Below are 16,804 nucleotides of genomic sequence, written 5' to 3' on the forward strand. Positions count from 1 at the left end.
AATTTTGTTTTATTTTTATTTGTGTCCCCCGAAAAGAGGTGAAAATGACACACAATGCTTGATTGGCTTGAAGACTAGTGACTGATTGTGTGATTTACCGACAGGCATAAATAATTTCTTAAGCCCCACTGCTTTTCCATTTACGAAAAAATTTAAGAGAGAAAAACAGCTTTAATTTAAATAAAGCAGTGGAAAAAAAAACACAAAAAAATAACAAAACTATAAATAATAAAACAATCTGAATAGTTTGTGGCTCTACGCCCGGGAGCCTTTTTCAACGGAAAAATTAAGGAAAAAGAAGCAAAATTAAAAAAAATAAAACCATCTAAAAAAACAACAACTACAACTTATCTGTTTTGGACTATAGATATTTTTTTGTCTTGTCAGTGATTAGAGTAATTGCAGATTTGGAAGGGTTTAAAATGTGAGTTATATTTATTTGTTTATTTTGGGGTTGTTTGGTTTTCTTTTCTCTGTTGTGTGTTAGTTGTTATTTTTTATATTATTTTATTAAGAAAAAATTTTCTTTTTCCTTATTTTTTTTTTTTTTCGTTGAAAAAGGCTACCGGCCGTAGAGCCAAAATCTAGGAAGGCAAGTTTGTTGTTTTTTCATTAGTTTATTGATAATACAAAAAAGGCATTTAAAAAAATAAATTATCCCTATGAATTTATGTTTCAGAATCGGGTTGGGGCATATAGGGAAGAATATCCCCCATCCCCATTGACACCCTGACAATTAATAGTACAGTCGACTATATTTATCAGGAAAAACATTTTTTTTTTTTTTCATTGCTCAAATTCCGAGGCCACTTCATGCAATACTTCATTGATCAAAAGCTTTTGGAAAAGTCTCTTTCTCAAGAGAATAGCTTAGGGGAAGGTGTTTAAGGTATATAGACATGACAGTGTTCCCTTGCTTCACCTTCCAAGAAAGCTGGAGAAAATTAGTTTCTTCAGAAATGAAACTGAAACAATGTTTGCTCGTTTTAAAGAAAGAAAAAACGAGAGGGCACAAAGCGAAATATGTAGCCTATTTACTTTAGTGTTTGACGAGGACTTTTACAAATCGAAATGTTTTAGTCATGTAAAAGTGAAATTTGATATTTTTCATTCCCTTTCGCTTTTTTTCTTGCTACAATTTGTTGTTATTCTTCTATTTATAATTTATAGGTTTTGGTCTTATAATTTGTTTTTCTGGTTTGGGATTCTTGCTGCTCCATTTGCGCTCTTATTGTTTTTTTTTTTCTATGACCTGGGATTCAGAAGGCAATTGCAAGATAAATATCACTATGCTTCTAACAATAAAATTTTAAACCACGAAAAACTAGCATTCAGTATAAGGGGTAGTCGAGTTTTAGAAGTGATTTGCACCAGGTGGCGCGTTCCAAGTGTGGTGAAAGTAATTCAAGCATGGCAGAACTCTGCCAAACGTTGCAGGGATTGTGTCGTGCGTTGCGTAACTCTGTGGAACCCATAGCCCGCTGAGGTGTATATCAGCTTTATTGTACCCCCCGCTATATTACCTAATGTACTGTTACGTCAAAGAGATTATCCTTTTTGTGTTTGGAAATTACGCTGGTTAGATAAGTTATTTAAAACTATCGTTGGCTTAGTTTTTTTTTCTCAGCGTGTAAATAGCATCACTAGCATCGGGGACTTTTATGATGGGAAGGGAGGGAGCTTGTGCTGCCCCGAAATCCCAGACTTTCCTGTGTTTCTGGGCCATTCTTATTAAAGTTATCAAATGAAATTAATCTTATTTTTTGTTACTGGCGTCCCCCAGAAGAGTCATACATACGTGTCTGACTAACACGTATTAAAGTAGGTAGTCCTTGTGCTTTTTATTTAGAAGTCTGCACCTAGGTGATAGTAGATTTAGTAGTCCTTGTGCTTTTTATTTAGAAGTCTGCATCTTATAACTATAAGCGATAGTAGATTTAGTAGTCCTATTGCTTTTTATTTAGAAGTCTGCACCTTATAACTATAGGTGAAAGTGATACACCACACTTTGCTTGGCTTGAAGAATAGTGGCTGATGGTGTGATTTACTGTATCTCCGCTCCCAAAATGACTTGCATTTTCTGCTAAAAATTATGTAGAGGCATATCTTTATGTTTGTGTATCTACGCTAGTTGACTATTTACTAATGGAGTCTTCACATTAGCCTACACCGTAGAAACTTTCACACTTGCATAAATTGCAGTACCAATGACATGAAAATAAATCAAGGTCTATTTAATCTTGAAATCTTAGGTCTATTTATACCCAAAAACCCCGATTTTCTAATACCTCTCTTTTGGTAGTTCAAAATTATGAAGATTTTCGGGCAGTACCAAATTTTCGTGTTGCCATGATGAACCGTGAAAATTAAAAAACAAAGGCAATTAATTGAATTTGATAACGCTTTTCATTCGTAAAAATTCAGATATAAACAATATTGATTCCCAAGGACAACTACACCTCCTAAGGAAAGTTGTACCTTTTTAAACTGTACCCTATGGTTTTAGCTTTTTTTGCTGATATTTAACCCACGATTCTTTTTTGTTTTTAATTTGGCACCCCCTACCACTAAAACTATATAACAAGTTCTTTTTCATTAAAAATACAATTCTCAATTTTCCCTCATTTATTAAGAGATATTTGTTTGTGCAAGTTATCATCAATGTGCAAATAAAACTAAATTATGATGAAAATATAATAGTTTAGAAGCATATTTGGGCTATATATTTGCAAATTAGGGAGGGGGGTTGTTGGTGAAGCATAGCATATATTAAATACGTAACCTAACCTAGGTACTTTTTTTTGGCCCCTTCAACCCCAAAAAACTAAAGTTTAAATATTGTAAACGGATTGAGAAACCACTGATTGCAATGCTCTGCATAGGAATTCTGCGTCGAAAAAACCTGCTTGACTAGTTTCTTTTATTACGTTCGCTATACAATATCGGAGCATGTTGCCCGGCTAATAGAACAGTACCGGTAGCTGTATCTTTTTTTTTAGTTCTGTCTGCCTTGTGCCTCCCATATGAGGTATGAAATGAAGCCCATAATTTTGACTATTATAAAGGATAATAAAAAAATCTTAGAATACATTCTTACAAAATAAGGAATATATTCTTTCCTTATAAGCGAACATACTTTTGTTGGTTATTGTTCTAGTATGTATAACATACTTAGCGTTCTTACATACTTAGAATGTATTATTTTTCTTCTCTTTCGTTCTTTTTTCTGTTCGCATACCTATGCTAAGGAGGGCTGCTATATTAGACACTGATGTTATGTTTTTAAAAAGTAAAATATTTTTATGGGGCATTAAGTTTTTTTTGGCATAATAATTTTTTTTATTTAGTAGTTTTCAGGGGGGGGGGCTTACGAATCGTCTGATCCCACCCTTCTGATGAAGAGTAGGATCTTTGAAGTACATGGCAAAAAGAAAAGAAATGATGAGACTAGGTTTGGTATTATCACTAGGAGACCTTTACAATTCCTGAAAGCAACAAAAGATTATTGTTTGTTTATGCACACAGCCTAAAGCAAAACTACTCGTAAAGCAAAGATTAGTACAGGCTATTTAGCAATATAGGAAGTTTAAAAATGTGTATTTATGACCTATTATTTAATAATAAGGTACTTGTGCATTATATCTAAACCATCGCTATAGACTGTACAAGGAAAACCAGACAAACGGGTATTTGCTAGATAAATGGATTGCAAAGCGTGATTTCTTATCGCGTTTACAATATTTAAACTGTTGTTTGTTGTGGTTTACGGGGGCGGGGGGTACCTAGGTTAGGTTACGTTTTTAATATATGTTATGCTTTATCCACCACCACCCCCCACCCCTAACGTGTAAATATATAGCCCAAATTCGTTTCTAAACTATTATATTTTCATCCCATTTTATTTTATTTCATTAGCATTAACCAAACTTGACTTCGTGTATAGCGGTGGGTTAGATATAATGCGCAAGTACCAAAAATAAATTAATTACTTACATAAAGCCTACCCAAAATCAAATAACAAAATATGTTTACGTGGGGGTACTTGCGTCTTATACCAAGCACACCCAAGAAATGAAGTTAGGTTAATCCCAATGAAACAATTCTACTTCATATTATGCAGAATAATTGAAGCTAACACGTTTTGCATGCAGACCCGCTATACTTTACCTCCAGCCCCCCTCCCTAATGTGCAAAAACATAGCCCAAATTGTATATTTTCCTACTATTCACGCAATGTTCTTGTTTACCCTTGTACCTGTAAATTGAATCAACTGTGACGAAAAAAAAACTGGAAAAACAAGTTACGGGTGGAAGAAATGCATTGAAAATATATAATTTGGGCTATATATTTGTACATTCGGGGGGGGCGGGCTGAGGTAAAGTATAGCAGGTCTGCATGCAAAATGTGTTAGCTACAATTATTCTGCATACTATGAAGTAAGAAATATTTTCATTAGGATTAACCTAACTTTACTTCTTGACTGTGTTTGAAATAATACGCTGTGTTTGAAATAAATAATAATAATAATTTGATCATAAAATTTATTCTATACTTCTTAATAAACTTTCAGGTTTAAAACAACAGCTTTTTTTACACACATTTTATTTTCGACGACATTCAATTCTCTAGACAAGAACGTGATTTTTCTTCAAGAATATCATTTCATGATTCAGCACTTGATGGAAAGAAATACATTAGTGTCATTGAAAACTGTCAAGATTTCTGTAATGGATTTCTTGGAATAAAACTCGCTTAAAACGCAGGGATATTTTTTTATGTCAGAGAATTTTAGAGTTGTTTAATTAATGTAGGAATTGTTCTTCTATGTTTATTTTTAGGGAATCTGAAAATGGGTGAAAACATGAAGTTTTGCTGGCTCAAGAAATGTGTCAAAACTTCCTAGATTTGCTCAATGGGGCCCACAGGAAGGAGTGGGATACACTACCCCCCCCCCTACTTGAAAACAAAAGAAAATGGACAAAAGAGCAATAGCTTCTAATATTTGTGGGAAATGCACTTTTCGGAGGAATAACTTCTCCAAAGCTTGGTTTTCCCCAAGAAAACTTTTAAGTGCTCTCACTTCCTCCGGAAGAATGTTGTGAACAAACATGGCTCAAACACCAACACAAAAGAGCTTAATTTCATTCTCCACATGAGTGGTTTCTTCTTTTTTTAAAGAAAGCAGGGATCCCAAAAAGTTCATTTGTTTAATTTAAAGCAGGGACGGCATCCTATCAAGGTGGTATCCAGAGGGGGGGGGGGGTATTGAGCTATCATATTTAAATGATAATACCTAGATTTTTTTTCAAGCAGGGGTGCCAATAAGTTAATTTTTTTTTTATTTAAAGCAGAGACGGTATCCTATCAAGATGGTATCCAGAAGCGGGGCATAGGGAGTTATTATATTTAAGTGATAGTACCTTGATTTTTTTTTATTGAAAGCAGGGATGCCAAAAAGTTCAAAACTTGACAAAATTAACAAGATTTTTGTGAGTTATACTTGATACACCACTTGAATGGTCTTATCGTCAAAAGAGAAAGGGACATATGCGTCCAATCCGGTTTTTTTTTCCTATTGATGAAAAATATTTACTTTGAAAACATTCATTCATATGTACCAGAGTCTTTGGCAGTCTTATGACCTCAGGATACTAGATGTTGCAATGTTCTTACGTATCTACAGTGGTTTAGAAAATTCGATCACCCCACAAATGATTACCAAAAATATGCACAAATGTAACATTTGGAATATTATAACACTTTTTTCAAAGCTTTGAAGAAAAGCAAAAAAGTCTAAATACCCCTAACTAAGCTTGAAAGCTATTTTAAAAAGAAACTCTTTGGAGATTTCCATGGAAATGACCATAGCAGAAGCTTTGAGCCTGGGTGGGGATCAAAGAGGAGTCTAAGTATTTCGACCACAGGTGACTTATTGTTGCGACTTTCTTAAATTTGGTAATTCTTGTGATCATTTGGAAATCAAAGCTTAAACTCAATTACTGATACTAAGTGTCCTAATATTTTGGTTGGATTAAAAGTGACAAACTAGGATGAACATTTCAATATCTTCCTGGAGCTACTTCAGTCTGCATATCATTTCATTTAATTACACTTAAAACGGATGAGCTTTTCATTTTTTACCTAAGAAAATAGCTGGCACTTCATTTTTCTTCATAGGCAATAAACTATTAAGTGTTTTTTGTGTCATTCTAATTGAAGTGTTCTCATGTGAAGTGTTCATCATGTATTTTTCAATTTGATAAATTTACTCCTTTTTGATACAGTTTATAATTTTACTGATATTAGTTATGTATCAGTTTATAATTTGGAATGAATCCCCAAAAGAAAAAATGAATGATATCCAAAAGAGCAGCCAAAAGCGATAAAAAAGCAGCAGTTCAGCCTTAGCCTACATGACATATATTCTATAAAGAAGCCAAAAAAAACTTTAAAATGCATTTTTTTTTAATTGTAATTAAAAACCAGTTTTTAATACAAGAAGGCTTCTTAGGAATCCAAAAGAGCAAAAAAAAAAAAAAAATAAATATCAAAGTCGCCCATTTCAAATGTTTTAAATGTGACAAAACAGATATAGGCAAAGGGCATTATGAAAAAATTAAGCTTCTAAGTCTTGGGTATTTTGCGATTTCTCATAGGCTACTGGCCTTATTTGGCTTTTGTGTGTGCTCCCTTTTAATTCTATTCTTTGGATATTATGGAATGCCATGGCAAATCTATCACTCAGTTTTCCAATAACTTGAGGTATATCTGAATAATTTCGACAATTTTGTTGTTGTCTTTGTACCCCTTTACTCATACCCTCATTTTTTTTTTTTTTAATTTAATTTTGTAATTGAAGTGTTCTCATGTGAAGTGTTCATCATATATTTTTCAATTTGATAAATTTACTGCTTTTTGATGCAGTTTATAATTTGACTGATATTAGGTATTTATCAGTTTATAATTTGGAATGAATCCCCAAAAGAAAAAATGAATAACATCCAAAAGAGCATCCAAAAGCGATAAAAAAGCAGCAGTTCAAGTTTAGTCTGTATGACATATATTCTATAAAGAAGCCATAAAAACTTTAAAATGCATTTTTTTTTTTATTGTTATGAAAAACCATTTTTTAATGCGATAAGGCTTATTAGGAATACAAAAGAGCAAAAAAAAAAAAAAAAAAAAACAATCAATATCAAAGTCGCCCATTTCAAACGAAGACCAGTTTCCAGCCAGCAACTTGTGAATTTTTGAACTCATGAATAGGCTCGAATCTGTTGTAAATTGAAGCTGTGATTTGAGAAAGACTGATGAAAACACTAATGTTTGCGGTCAACATTGATCGCGCGGACGGCGCGCCCCCGACATCATCCCGGCGGCGCGGCGTGCTGTTTTTTGCCCCGCCGCCGTCGGTCTTCCCTCATCGGCGCGGCGCCGGGTCTACACTATACTCGCCGGCCATTTTTTTTTTGTTTTTTTTTGTGTTTTTTTTTATATAATACTAGCCTACACTTGTTATTCTAAATTGGTCTTCTGAGTTGGTTGTTTCTTACAAAGTTGTTTCTTACTTGTGTTGATTGGTCTTATAATATCATACCTGACAATAGAATAAGGGTCAGCGCATACGCAGGGAGGGTGAATAGAGTCAGTCCTAAAATTATATTTGAGGGGCTTGACCCGCAAAACACCTTACTTTTTATTTCTTAAAAAAGTTTCCGTAGACAAAACTACTCATGGTAGGCATACTTACGGGTTATAGCGACCACACCCAAGAAGTGAAGTTAGGTTAATCCGGGTTAATCCTAATGAAATATACAAAATATGATAAAAATATTAGTAATTTAGGAACAAAATTATGGAAACTACAGCATAGAATTATGGTAATCGGGCCGCCCAAAACGCGTTATAATAAATACCAAACTTAACCAATTCTATATATGAAATATTTAACTAAAATATAGCTGTATTGTAGTTTCTCTCACTGAGACTAAGCTAATTATCTCCGAATGCAGAGAGAGAAACCGTTTTTACTCAGATCAAGAACAACAGTGTCGTCGCTATAACATGTAAGTACCCTACTCATTTTTACAGTAAACTTGCTGTAAAAAAAAGGTTATGGTATAGTAATATCATAAACAAGTTTGGAATGTTACGTGACCGAATTAAAAATGAAAAAACCTTGGTTCCTCCCAAATTTGGTGCATATTAATTTTGAGCATGAGTTTTACTGCTTTTTAATTTGTTAGTGTCTTAAAAATAATCAAATAATCAAAATAATCAGTGTCTTAAAAATAATCATCTAAGAGACGAGTTGTCATCACAACTCTTCAAAACGAACGTGCCTTTCTTTTCGTTCAAGCATTCCATGTCGCATTTCTAGAGTGTCAGCATTCATTTTGGAAATATATTAGTGTCGTTAAAGTGTCAAAAATTTATGTTAGAAATTTCTTGGGGAGAACAGGATCACGTCTTTCCAAATATTCCCCCTAGATAAACCAAAGAAAAGATATGGAGTGGCTGATTATGAGCCTTGTTTTTTGCTTGAGTCCCTCTGATTGTCTTTATTAATCAATATCAGCCATTCTTTTGAAAGAAGCTGCGGGTTATTGGTTTTCCTCCATTGTTAAATGAACAATAAGGAACAAAAATATGATATCCGAAAAGTTGCTCACTTTCATAAATCGTCTATGTCAGGTGGCGTGCGCCACGCATCGTGGTAGTGGACTAGAACTATTGACGATAAGCACCAGATAGTCCTTGACATTATGTGGATCTTATAGAAAGTTCACAATAAAAATTATAGTTAGTGAGTCATTTGTTATTGCAAAACATAATTGGTTTTGAAACTTTTTTCGGTACTTTTCAAGATACCAGTAGTCACGCGTCGAGAAGAGCAAAGCTGAGATAGCGATTACCCGGTACTTATACGAGACGCTGTATAAAGATATGCATTACAAATGGTTTCTCACTCCCGGAACTATATTTAACTTCAGTTTTTTGGGGTTTAGAGGGACTAAAAGGTACCTAAGTTGGGTTGATTAGGTTAGCTTATGTATTTAATATATGCTATGCTTTACCCCCTCCCCACTAATGTACAAATATATAGCCCAAACTTGTTTCTGAACTATTGTATTTTCATCCTATTTCGTTTTATTTCATTAAGCATTGACGAAACTTCACATCTCGCGTGACTACTGGTATCTTGAAAAGTACCCTTATTTCTACCAAAATGAGAGAATACTGCATCCTTACTGATTTGTCAGCCCTTGGTTATCAAAATGTCAGGTCACCCAGGAAGTTATGCATGGACGTGATTAATATAGTTTAAAGGGTTCCTTTGAAGTAGCTAAACAGGGAGTTCCCAAAGTGTGTTCCGCCCCTTTGATTCTGTTTAAAAAAGTGTTGGGGTTCTTTGACCTGGCTAAAAAATTTCGGTACTTGTGTCAAGTTTGGTTAATGCTAAAGTAATGAAATAGAATAGGATGAAAATGCAATAGTTTAGAAACAAATTTGGGCTATACATTTAAACATTAGGGGGAGGGGGTAAAGCATAGCATATATTAAATACGTAACCTAACCTAGGTATCTTTTCCCCCTAAATCCACCAAAAATAGTTTAAATATTATAAACGCAATAAGAAATCACGCTTTGCAATCGCTTTATCCATTGCAAATACCTGTTTGACTGGTTTCCTGTAGTATTTCCTTGTACAGTCTATAGCGCTGTGTAAAATATAATGCACAAGTACCAAAATTTCTTACAGTAAATTTCGATCAATAAATATGTTTTTGTTCGAGTAAAGGAATATGGATTGATCACACAAAAAGAGACCCAAAGAGAGACGTGTACACAGGGAGGGGGTGAAAAGACCGACAGAAATTTTTTGGTTGCAGGGGCAAGTTTGTAAGAAATCTTTTCAGTTTCGGATAATGGTAGTTGGACAGAAAACTGTCTTATTCTTTCCTGTGCACACTGAAATCAACCTACGGAAAGTAAAACTAGCGTAACACCTAACCGACGCAAAACTCAGTGCACGGTTAATTCAAACCAATAGATTTCATCCAGCAAGAATTCGAGTCACACGCAGTTCGATCCTTGTATTGCACGCAGGGAAAGGCACCTTTAGGCCTGACTAGTCCTCAAAGTCATAAGACTTGTGATTTCACCATTTTTTTTTTTTTTTTTAAATATACCCTCGCCTATAAAACATTGCGCATAAAAGTCTGGTGTTGGTGGGGGGGGGGAGCAAAAAAAACTTTAAAACGCATCAAAATTTGTTTAAATGCATTTTTGTTACGTTTTTACCAGTTGGAAAAAATGGGGGGGGGGTCAAAACCCTTAAGCCCCTGAATACGGCCTTGACTGAGTATGATAATTGTTGATGTCAACAACAGGAAAAAGACTACGTCAATGATGACAATATCGTTGATGATGATAATGGTGATGATAATGTCACATGGCAAGAACGGCGATGACAATACCTTCTGAAAGCGCAGATAGCACTCATTGTAGTGAAAATTATGATGCTGATATTGACGGCAAAAAGAAGGTGGTTCTTGATAGAACTGGAGGTCATGCGGTTGAATGTCCCATCAGTACCTTCCTTGCGGAATAATTAAACTGCACGACTTGGAATTGGCTTTTGTGCAGGGAGGGGTGGAAGAACGCCCTCGCTAAGATTGACCTCATTACCCCTCTAATAATTTAAAATATGGTTTAATAATTCATTTTTTCTATCGTCAAGTTTTCAAATTCTTGGAAACGCACAGGCCCAAGCTAATAGTTCAACGAATGTTCAACGCAAGCACAAAATACACAATCAAGGTCGAATGTTTTTAGGTTCTTCATGAGTGTTGAGGTTGGTGGCCGGCGTTTACCCCCCTCCCTCCCGGCGATTACCTCACGGAAAATACTCCCTCGCTGAAAATACCCCTGGAAAATACCCCCCCCCCCGCCGTGGAAAATAAGGCTTTCCAAATTTGAGAATTTTATTTGAGTTTTATTTTTATTAATTTCCGTAGGGGCAAGGAATTTTGGTGCTTGTGTATTATGGGCCTCTCACTCAGGTTTACACTATGTAAAACTCGAGAACAAACCGGTTTCTTCGTTAGTTTTTTTTCAGCTTAGCGCGAGACAGGACAAAGACAAGTGACAGAATACATGGGAAATATGTAATTTGGGTTATATCTTTGCACATAAGGGAAAGTATTTTGACAGTTTGAAGTCAAAAAACAATTCTTTCAAGGTATATGGCCACTACAAAATTACAGAAGAATAGCAAGGCATTTGGAAATTTTCTTAACTAAAAAAAAAAGTAGTAAAGTAACCAAGTAACCGTAATAAAATAACCGTGTTTCCAAGTATTAAGTAGGCTACTATTATTAGGTTAATGTAGTGTTTCATTTAAGGGTTTTATGATGATCGCTCATCAAAATTTATGTTACTTGTGCCTTTCATTTATGTTATTTTACTGTGATCATGGCCGTATATTTGGCTTTAAAATACACTTATGTATCTATCTATCTAATATGCAGAATAATTGTATCAAACACATTTTTCATGCAGACCCGTTATACTTTATCCCCCCCCCCCTAATCTGCAAATCTATAGCCCAAATTTATTTCTAAAGTAACGAAGAACTAACGAAAAACTTGGTTTGTTCCCGAATTTTACACAGCTTAAACTTGAGTGAGTGACGCATAATACACAAGTACCAAAATTCCTTCCCCCTACGGAAATAAAAAAAATAAAACTCCAATAAAATCCTCAAATTTGGTAAGCCTTATTTTCAACAGGGGGTGGGAGGTATTTACCGGAGGGTATTTTACCGGAGGGGGGAGGTGTAAACGCCTAGAACCGTTGATTCTACAAGAAGTCGTGTGTTGAATAGACTGGTTTTACATTGGCAAACTTATTGGCGATTGAGTTTTGTCAGTTGTTTTGAATTATTCTATGCTGTTTGAATCTTACCAGGTTAGGTTTTTACTGGTGAAATTTTTGTGTGGAGTGAATTTCCACGAGTTGAGTTTCGGTGGGTGCAATTTCGCTTGGGACGAGTCTTCCAGGTTGGGTTTGGTATGAGTTGTTTTGTGTTGGCCTTTAGATTGGTGTGAACAGAGTTTTGTATTGGTCTTTTGATCGGGGGCGTACTTTGGCTTTCCCCTGTCTCCTGGGGGTGTGGAGGAACAGGAGCCTCATATTTCCATAACCTAACCTGACTTTCTACAGCAATTTAAGTAAATCCCTCCCCCCTATATCTGTATATTCAACTTACTCCGGACATAAGTACTAGTGCTAATCTGAAACTATTTACCTGTCCCAGATTAAGATTCGTCATCACTCTCACTAAAGATAAACATTGTTATTCAAGATCTCTGCCAAACAATTTAATGTTTAAAAACAAACTTTGGCTAAGCTTCGACTTGATATGACAACGTTTGAAAATAATATACTCTGGTCAAAATGTCAACTCAGTTCACTATAACTACCATCTGCTTGGAATATCAACAAACACTTGACAGTAGACTTGCTAACCCAATGACAGATTTTTCGTCACATCTGCTCTGTTGAATAAGTTTAAGTATACCCCATAGTCGACTCTTATACCCGCTTAAATGCCCGATTACACATGTCAAGTTGAAAGATGTTTTAAATTGGTTGTCCGTCTGTCTATTGTTAAAGTGTAAGATCTTCGCGTGACCTCTTTCCAACTGTCGGTTGAATTCGAAATGCCTCATTGTAGCTAGAAGCCTAGAACGGTATGTGGTCATGCTTCGCCATGATCTGATATCGCTTTAATATCTCTATATCATTCTTTGGCTGCATTCTTGCTGAATTGGATAAACAAAATGTTATTGAATCTGTTTATTTTGTGCGTCATTTTATAAATTACAGTATATGCTGCCTAGATACATATATATCAGACATAGGTACTTGTTAATTAAACGAAACACACCTAAGTGAAGTTAGGTTAATCTTAATGAAATATAATCTTTAGTTTATGTTATAATATAGTTTGGGCTGTATATTTGCGCATTAGGGGGATGGAGTAAAGTATTTGGACAGTGCCCCTATTCTAACCTAACCCCCACCCCCTAATGTGCAAATATATAGCCCAAATTAATACAAGTCCAATACATTCTGTCACCCGTCATTCGTCTTAGTGACTGTGAAACCGGTTTCTTTAGATCTATCCTAAGCGTATTTCTTGAGCGTGTTTCGTTTAATTAACAAGAACCCAGACACGTATGTACCTAAGAATTTGTTTTGAGGTTATAGGTCAAAATTAACATCAACAAAAATATTGTTGAATCATTTTGAATATGGGGGGGGGGGGGGTAACAAAAGTCACGATATTTTGGTGTGTGGGCTAGGCACCAAAGCCCCCTCCTTCTCCGTGCGCGCCTGTTGATTGATAGCTTGGATCATTGCTGTCGCAGATAAGTACTTATACCTTTTCACCGTTATTAAAGAAAGACATCTTCTATTTCATTTTTAAGGTTTTTCTTTTTGGTGGACTTTCATTTATACTTTTTCTAATTTCTGCACTGGGTATGGTTGAGTGGAGATCTCGGCCGAAATATTTGCCCTTTTCTCTCTTTTTCAGGGGCTGTGATCACCTCGTTTTTCTTCATTTTATTACATTTTCACGTTTCCATTATTGTTCTTAAGACAAATAAATTCCCCATGCCCCGGTAGAAATGTGTTTGGCATATTAGGGTTTTTGCCGTCGTCAAAGTGATAGCTAACTATATTACCTTGAAGTTTCTGTTTAGAAGGCAGGAACAGAATTGTTAATTATCAAAAATTGCTTGCTATCAATTTGCCGAAACGTTATAATTGGGCGGGAAATTTAAAAACCATAGGCTTGGAAATATACTTGAAAATTCATCCTGTGGTGGCGCATCTGGTTTGACCTCAGCTTGGTATTACCGGACCCAGAGATCAAACCTGCCTGTAGCAAAACACTGTAGGGCCGACACAAGGACCTTAGCAGTCAAGAAGCGACGTTAATCTTTTACAATTCGGCTTGAAAATTCCAGGAATTTTTTGGGGGGCAAGGACTTTAAGGCAGAAAAGAAATATGTAATATGAATATACTAAGTGTTAGAGATATTAGCAGTGATAGACTCTCGAACTATGTTCTAAGCTAAGCATAAACTAGTAATCATACTTTGTTGTGTTATCTACTTTTTAAATATTGCGCTTGAAATTCTCCAACAATTTCCTCTTGCAATAAATCGGTTTGTTGGAAAGAAACTGATGTTTCAATAACCGATAGAGACATTCTCTACCAACGTTAGTTAACAGCTTTTGTTGGGACGACAGAAACATAATTTTTGGGAAAACCACTAGCTAATAGTTTTTGTCTGGATGACAGAAGAAAGTATTTAGTAGGAAACTAGACAATATTTATTTGACAGAATCAAAGGTCCCCTGCCAAGGACAAGGGAAGTAGTCCAATAGACTGGGAAGCTTTAGATCAGTGATTATCAAACTGTGGTACGCGTACCCCTCGAGGGTATGCAACTTTTTTAGGGGATACGCGATCGGCCGACAAATAAATAAAACAACCCTTTAACTCTAGGACTGGCAATTATATTTATAGCCTACTTTAGCTATGGTTTACTTATTACCGGTAACTGAGAAGGGGTACCTTAAATGTTTTGGGGGTAAAAAGGGGTACAGTTTCTAAATAAGCTTGAGAACCATCACTGCTTTAGATAATTTAATGTTTGGTGGATCTGATGTTTTTAATAAGTATGCTTTAAGGGAAGTTTATCAATATTTCTAAGATATTTTTTGGGTTGCAAGAGAAGGGAGTGGTCCTCGTAAGATCTCACAGAATAATTCCCTATATGCCATGTTTGTAGGTACGGTATTAAGGGTATTGATTTTACAATTTTTGTTTCTGATTAACCGAGTTTTTCTGCTGTGACTTGGAGAACTGACCTTGCGCAACTACATTAATGCTTCTTTTTGGCATGCAGTCTTCTATGGAAACTTTTCTGCTGAATTGAAAAAAAAAAGGAATTCAATTTAGGTTTCAGTTTAAATCCATCGAGTAGTGAGCAAAGACCTTCTAAAGAGTCACTTGGACATAATTAAAATATTTGCTGGAACATATTTTTGAAATAACTAAACTTTTTTTTCTATATTTTTAAATATTTCAAAAATAAAATATACTTAGTATCAGGGACGTACGCAGGGGGGCAAAGCCCCAACCCCCCCCCCCCCGAAATCTCACGATTGTTTTTATTTTCCCATAATTTTCTGATTTTGCTCACGGAATAAAGGGTTTGAAAGATTTGGACCCCCCCCCCCCCGAAACGCATTACTGCGTACGTGCCTGCTTAGTATGCTCACACTACACGTTCGGGTGTCTTCATGCAATCAACCAACCTGTAATTCATCAATGAAAACCCGCAGAACGATATTGAATAATTTTTCGAACTGACCATTTCTTTTTTTGGTATTTTATTGCTGGTTTTGTCTTAACTTGTCTATCAGTCCCCCAAGAGATCTGACAGTATAAAACCTTAGCCAAATATTACCCACTGTTATGCTTCTTGTTTCTTTGTTGTTGTTTTTATCAAAGTTTCCTAAAAGACACTATTCAATTATTAGCTTTAAAGGCCCAACCGTATAAAAACGTTTCAACTTAATTGCAGAAGAATCCGCTCTCTCATGACCGTCTATTGTACTAACTTCTATAGTTAAGGCTCTCAATTTTCCCAAACCTCAGCATAAACCAGAGCCTCACAGTCACTTTCTTTCTTTTTAATTCTAATATGTAGGTTTGCTAAAAAAAAAAAAAAAAAAAAAAAAAAAAAAAATCAGTACTTGCGAGGTTCCTTAACTGCGAGGCTACGAGGCACCATGTTGGGAATTTCCTTAGAATTGAAGACTGCTGATTAACATACCGCATTGAGATGTTTCGACTGGGGGTTTTGCAGGAATACCCCAGAGGTTCAGTTTCATGTATTGGTTCAGTTCCAGGCTGGTGCTCTAGCAAAAAGAAGAAAAGAATAGTCAATCGTGCCCCAAATACAAAAGTATAATAGAGCATATGATAAAACAAGAAAAAAAAATGAACATTTAGTAGCTTATGTTCTGACGTCAAAGAGAAAGAGAGACATTATTTTGCTGAGCTTCTGCGTTAAAAATTGTGCTTTGGTTTGATTTTTATTGTGTTTCTTTTAAGACAACCACAGTTTTCCTTAGCTCTTGAGAGAAAAGTATCCTGCCTTTTAAAAACTGGGTTGACTAGCGCTTTAGGTCCAAGTAATGCTGATTAACAAATCTAGGTGGTTCATAAATGTATTTTATGGAGATACATAATATCTCCGTAGGTGTATAAGACATAATGAATGCAGACTGTTCCGTCTGTATTTATTATGGCTTATACTACTCTCCGTCTTTTTCGAAAATCTGATTGGATGTTGTGTTAAAAATATTAAGCCAGTAAAATGGATGAGTAAACTAAGGCTTGTTTTAGATACAACGAAACTAAACTATTATTTTCGAAGTCAATCGTAAACGCCTCCGTTTTAAAAATCTATTTAGAAAACTTGTCGAATATTAAAATCTAATTGTGAAAATTTGACAACTAAGATATAAATGTAATAGTAAAATAGACAAAAATAAGTTTGATATAGAAATAGGTGCATCCCTTTATCGATAGTAGTGCAAGCGTGAACGTGAATGATAGCTTACCCTTATGTGATTAGCGCACCAACAGACATAAACAGGCATAAACCACCATAATATATACAGAACGATTGCTGTGGAAATATTTCAGTT

General features: G+C 35.3%; 1 protein-coding gene across 1 annotated transcript in view; it reads left to right on the top strand.

Annotated features, from left to right (window-relative positions):
* LOC148949055 (uncharacterized) overlaps positions 1-16,804 on the top strand; it is a 120,153-nt gene that overhangs the window by 95,668 nt on the left and 7,681 nt on the right. The window lies entirely within an intron of this gene.

This window comes from Artemia sp. Qi Xiang Cuo, chromosome 8 (genome assembly GCF_049724085.1).
Source record: "Artemia sp. Qi Xiang Cuo chromosome 8, ASM4972408v1, whole genome shotgun sequence".
Taxonomy (NCBI): domain Eukaryota; kingdom Metazoa; phylum Arthropoda; class Branchiopoda; order Anostraca; family Artemiidae; genus Artemia; species Artemia sp. Qi Xiang Cuo.